The sequence below is a fragment of the Bubalus kerabau genome, chromosome 2, assembly GCF_029407905.1.
Source record: "Bubalus kerabau isolate K-KA32 ecotype Philippines breed swamp buffalo chromosome 2, PCC_UOA_SB_1v2, whole genome shotgun sequence".
Classification (NCBI taxonomy): Eukaryota; Metazoa; Chordata; class Mammalia; order Artiodactyla; family Bovidae; genus Bubalus; species Bubalus kerabau.
This window is the reverse complement of record NC_073625.1, coordinates 164,585,593-164,591,592: the sequence shown is the minus strand read 5'-3', so window position 1 is coordinate 164,591,592 and position 6,000 is coordinate 164,585,593. Positions and strand designations below refer to the sequence as shown.

General features: G+C 43.4%; 1 protein-coding gene across 1 annotated transcript in view; it reads left to right on the top strand.

The window, feature by feature from the left end:
- Positions 1-1,300: 1,300 nt before the first annotated feature.
- Positions 1,301-6,000, top strand: part of RNF13 (ring finger protein 13) — a 129,808-nt gene continuing 125,108 nt past the window's right edge. The window contains exon 1 of the mRNA XM_055569383.1: positions 1,301-1,554. The gene's annotated coding sequence lies outside the window, so the exon portion shown is untranslated. The remainder of the gene's footprint in view (positions 1,555-6,000) is intronic.

The following is a 6,000-nucleotide window of genomic DNA, read 5'->3' as shown; positions in this document are numbered from 1 at the left end:
TAATACTATTCCCCATTCTGACTTTTCCTTATGACTTTCTTAAAGGCAGGACTGTTTATGAAGTATTGAATGTCTTTACAACTGATGAGAATCTAAGAATATATAGAATGTATAGTCAGGGATACACTGAAGAGGAAAGTACCTTTGATAACCTTTATTTTATTGCAACTTGATTTAGACTTTTTGTATTTAAATTTTGAGTGGGTATTACTCTAAAGGTACAAAAGTTGAAAGGCACAAAAGGATACACAATAGGGAGTCCTCCTGTTCCTCAGGTCTCCCCAGAGCAATCCAGGTAACAAGCTGCAGCCAAGGGTATTCTGCAGGTGCTCCAGGGCATAACTCCCTCTCGGCTCTCCTTTTTCTAAAACTGAGGTTGAAGAAGTGAAGACTGTCACTGGCTCTTAGAGGCGCCTTATTTTGAAGCAGAAGCAGAGCCAGAATCCCTGGCATTCTAGATCATAACTCTTTGCAATCCTTGCAGTAAGCCCACCATTACCTCTTTACAGTGTCTAGTTGTTAACTGGCTCATCAGCGTGGATGTTGGATGTTTCAATCCGGATAATTCAAGTTTAAAAGTAGCTTGGTTTAAAACCGGAGTACTTGGGGCAAGGAAGTCTTATCAGAAGGCAACATTTTTGTTGTTGTTATTGTTGTTCATTAAAGGAAAGAAGGGTTTTAAAAGGCTGACCTAGGGTTTAATCACACGGTTTGACTTTTGTTGAGTCTCGGGGATGGCGCGTGTCAGACCCAAAGCGCAGACGTCAGCACGGTTTCCACTCTGGCATCGGGGGACTAGTGTTCAGCCCAAGGGCTGCTTGCTCCTCTAACAAGGCGACCGGGACTCTAAGGCGCTGGCCTTGGCTCCATCCTTCTAGATCTCGGCCTGGACGTGGTGCAGAAGGGATAAGGCGTCGTCCTCGCCTCTTCCACTGGTCCGGTGAGTGCGGCAACAGGAAAGAGTCGCGATGGCTCCAGAGCAGGCCCGCCCAGGGGGAGCCCGCCAGCTGGGTCTCGGGCTCCTTCGGCCCAAACAGCCCGAACGGTCTAGGCCAGCCAGCTCTGGTCGCTCGGTCCGATCCCCTCCTGATCCGCGGCCTCCACTCCTGGGGGGACGCAGCAGGATTCCATAGCCAATCTCCTCGGCCATGCTACCCCTTTCCCCGCCAAAAGTAGATCCTTCTGCCTCGCTCCACAAGCCAGCCCCACCCTGTCCTGCCCTTCCATTCCAGAGAGGAACGGTCACGAGGCCAAGAACGCGACTCCGCGCACTAGACATCTCTCGGAGCTGGACCCGAGCAAGCAGCTAGACTCTGCGAGAGAGTGGGAAGGAGCCTTAGCGAGCAGTTCTATGGCCCAATGGCTTTCCTCTACCTTCGGGTGCGGGCCAATGAGGAGCAAGGGGCGGGACTTCCGCCTCGCCTTCGGTGTTGTCGTACGCGCTCTGACTCTGGGCTGTGGGGGTCGGTGCGGAGATTCAGTCATGAAGTCGGGGTAGAGACTTCTGCAGCGACGCGGCTGGTTGCCTGTTTGTGTTGCAAGGTCAGCTTCCAGGTAAGAGCCTCTCCTGCGTCTCGACGGCCGGACTGCAGGTTTCCCCTCCGTGGGGCCTGCCGGGGAGAACACACCCCCTCGCCCGCCCTGAAGCTCGGAGGCGGCCCCGCCGCCGTGCTCTTGGCTGCTCCTCAAGCTGGTTGCGGAGGAAATTAGTTTAGTTTTGTTTTGTTTTGTAGAAGATAAAATAAAAAACCCTGCGCTCAGAGGCCGAGTCTCCCTTGCATTCCTGCGCCATGAGTTTGTGTGTATCTAAAGTTGTTGGGTTATCTGTTTTGCTTCTTGCATTCCACTCTTGAGGTGTCTTGAGCCTGGGAAGCTGTGCGGAAGTCGTCTCTTTCCGGGCGTCCCCGGGCGAAGTCGCTTGAATTTAGTTGTGGGCTTTAATCTTTGGGAAAAAAGAGGGCAGTCGCCTCTTTTCTTTCTAACCTTCCTGCCACCCCCACCCCCACCCCCACCCCGGAAGCTCGATAGAAGGTGGGATGTGATTCTGCTAGGGACAGATAACCACGTCCCTGCCCCCTAAAGTTGGCAGCTCTGCCGGGACGCCTATTGAGTTGACCCGCACTGATGACAGGACTTTATCTCAGAGAGGGAGAGGGCAAACACCGAAGCCAAGCGATCCCAGAAGCACTCATGCATATTTGGTGGCAGTCACTGAGTGTTCTCTGTCAGCTTTTGGGTAAATTCCTCTATTTTGTCCTAATTTGGCAATAGTAGATTTCCAAAACCATCGTTTCATCTTCAGTTTCAGCACCGTGGGCAGCTGCTTAGGTTCTTTGTTGTTACCCCAAACTAGCCTGACAAGTGTTCCTCAGTGATGCTGCAGGAACAGGGAAAACTCATGCATTCCTTTCCACAATGATCTGTTGTTCTCCAAGGAGAACATCTGCAGTATTTGATACAATGTAAATAAATAAGATGGGTGTGCTGTCGGAGAGTTCTAGTTAGAGATACATCAATTCAGGGTTTAAGGAAGGGCTTTCAAGGATTTAATCTTTTTAGGGATACATTTTAATGGGTCTATGAGATTAGCTTCATTTTGGAGTAACAAAACTGGGCTGTAGTAGCAGGTTTTTTGTTTGTTTTTGTATTTTTGATTGAACAGCATGTGGGATCTTAGTTCCCGTACTTTATGGTAGCAGTTTAAAAGAACTTTAAATAGTAGATAAGAAATGTAGTGGGCGTCTCTGGTGACTCAGTGGTAAAGAATCCTCCTGCCAGTGAAGGAGTCGCGGGTTCGATCCTTGGATGGGGAAGATCCCCTGGAGGAGGGAATGGCAACCCACTCCAGTATTCTTGCCTGGAAATCCCGTGGACAGAGGAGCCTGGCGGGCTACAGTCCATGGGGTCCCAACGAGTCAGGTGAGACTCAACGACAGTAACAAGTGTAGTGCAGGGCTCATGGGAATTTTGAAATCAATTTAGTGCATTGACATTAATGTTAGAAAAAAACAAATAGCATAGGACATCCTATGGAGTAAGAGTAAATATTATTTCATGAAGCTTTTGTTTCAGGTTTTAAAAAATGTATGACTGTGAAGAGGAAGATGTAAATGTATACCGTATTATTGTGGATTGTGGCAAAACACTGGATCCCAAATTTGGGAGTCAGACTGGGTTCAGCCTTCAGCTCTGCCATTTACTAATTCTGTGACATTGTTTGTGAATAAGGGAAGAATTATAAGAATTAATTGATATAAAATATGTCTGTTACATAGTTAAGCCTCAAAGTAGTTGTTTTTGTTGTTGTTATTTTTTGGAAATGTTGGCTAGAAGTGCAGTTAATTCTCTCTGTAAGGAATGACAACTACTGTTTTAATAATATATTTTTTTTTACCCCTGCCTTTATTTGAAGCCAGCAAGCTTCATGTCTCCGTGTATAACAGTAAATAATGTGGACAAAAATGTTAATTTGCAGCGTTTAATATTGAAGGATTGGGAGTAAGTTCTCATCTATCCTTGTTTAAAGCTCATTTCTTGTAGGCATTTTGCAGGGGCCTAACTGTTACGGCATTCAGCACCCTTACTTTGATGTTTTTCTGCATCCCAGAGTAACATAGATTTATCAAAAGTTTTCCAGGCACTAATTTTAGCAAAGTAAGGGCAGGACTAAGGGTATGATAGGTTTGTGTCTTTGAACAAAATTGGATAGGAAGGCATTTTATGTTTTATAGTTTTTGCCATAAAGATATGTGAAATAGCATGGTCAAATATCATGGTGTACTTATTTCATGTTGGTATGACCTAAAAATGGTTGATGTTTAAGTAAAAAGTGTGGTTTTGGACATTTTGAAATCTGGGAATGTTTAGCAGAAGTCAAAATGAGTTTGGATCAAAGTAGTGTTTTGTACCATTTGACATATTACTGCCATATGGCATTGCATATGGTAATTTCACATGACATAAAAAAGGGAAGAACTAAGGATTGTTAGTTTTTTCAAAAGAAGAAACAGAATTAATAGACATTTCTTTTAATTAGGTCATGGTGGATAATCATTGTTTCAAAATTCATGTATTCTACAAATATTTATTGAGCATTTATCAAAAATGCTAGTTTTCATAATCCTTTTACATTACATAAAAGCTAATTTAGGAACAATGAGAATGTATAATCAGTATTGTCAGTTTACGTATCATAGTACATAGATAAAAATCACAGTCATAATAACTAACATTGTTTACTACAGGCAGACAATTTAAGCACTTAATATTTGTGATTCTCTTTTTATAGATAGGGAAATGAAGGCATCGAAAATACATAACTTTCTGAGTTCACACAGGTTGTTAGTGGAGTAACTGAAATTTGAATCTAGGCATTCTGATTGTAAAGCCTGTCTTGTATAATGTTTTATTAAAAAATACAAAATGCTGAGGAGTTATTTTGGATTCTTGCTTATTTGGATGACTTTGGGTAAGCTCTTTTGATCCTTGGTTTCCTCAGCTCCTTCCTCAAATATATATTATTAAGCCATTATGTTTTTGTGGGGTAAGGATAATTTGTAAAGTTCTAGACAGAGAATGTGTTCGATAAATCATATGCCTCAGCCTTTTCCTTTCATATTGAGGATGTGGCCATTTGAAAGATTGTTAGCAACTGGAGGAGGACGATAGAAGAAAGAATTTCACCTAAGGACACTGCTGAAGCAAAGGTATGGAAGTAGGAAAGCAGAGAACATTTGTCAAGGTAGTATGTTTAAGGAACAGGCTGTTATAAAGATAGATGGATAGAGTTTACAGGAATCCTTAAAGGAACCAGGTTAAGGATTTTGTACTTGATTCTATAAAGAGGAAGAATCCCTCTTTATAGATACTAGTCTGGAACAAAGTCCAGCGAAGGAATGGAAGCCTGGAGGTAGAATACCCCCAGAGTTTAATAACAGTGGTTGAGGCAGGAAGTGATGATGGTGGGGTTGTTGTGAAGGGTTTGGGTTGAGAATGTTAAGTGACCCTGGGAATCCACAGAAGTATGAGCTTTATTTTTGGGGAGGGTATTATGATGAAGAACAGATGTTGATGGTGGAAGGGGATTTAGGAGAAGAATTCATGATACAGTCTTTGGCTTTGGAGCTGAGGATTAGTTCAGATGTTTAGAAATGTAAAATGGAACCTGGGAGCTCTGTGTACTTCATAAAAAGAGAAGAGACCAGTTGCTCACATTGTGAGGAAGTTGTCTAAAGCCACAGTCCCCCGTGGGTCAGTTTCACAGGAGGGATGTGACTCCAGAAGACCCTCAGAAATGCAGATTTCTCACTTTAGATAGAGTTCTACCCATTGTTTTCCCTTGTAATGTTTTTTTGTGTCCTGGGAGGATAGGGGTAAGGTAGTGGGGAGGGAAATTTTTGGAAAATTAGCAAGGCTCTCATTTATTATTTCAAAAGAGAGCCAGTAAATTGAAGACTAGGGATTCTCACATTAATAATTTGGAAAGCTGCTGTGATTTTTATATAGTACCAGACACTTATACACTTGTGTTGTATGTTGCATTGTAACATCTCCAGATTTCTTATTTTGTGTCATCCCCTCTTTGTTACCCTGCATTGATTAATAGCAAAACCTTTAAAATCAGAGAATCTCTGCGCTTGTTATGGGTCAGCAATGAAGAGGGAATCTAGAAAGACTGTATTCTACTTAAGCTGAGACTGTGGGAGAAGCAGCTCAGAGGATGAGAGGAGAAGGCTGCCTGGTGTGGTAGGAAGTCTAGCAATTCTGTGAATTTTTGAACCCATTCTCTGGCTTCAGTTTCCTTATTTTGTAAGATGATTATGATGATAACACCAGTTCTGTCTTGTTGCAAGGAAGAAACACGCCTAGAGGCCCTTTTATAGCTCAAAAATGGAGAAGGAAGTGGCAACCCACTCCAGTATTCTTGCCTGGAGAATCCTGTGGACAGAGGAGCCTGGTGGGCTGCTGTCCATGGGGTCTCACAGAGTCAGACACGACTGA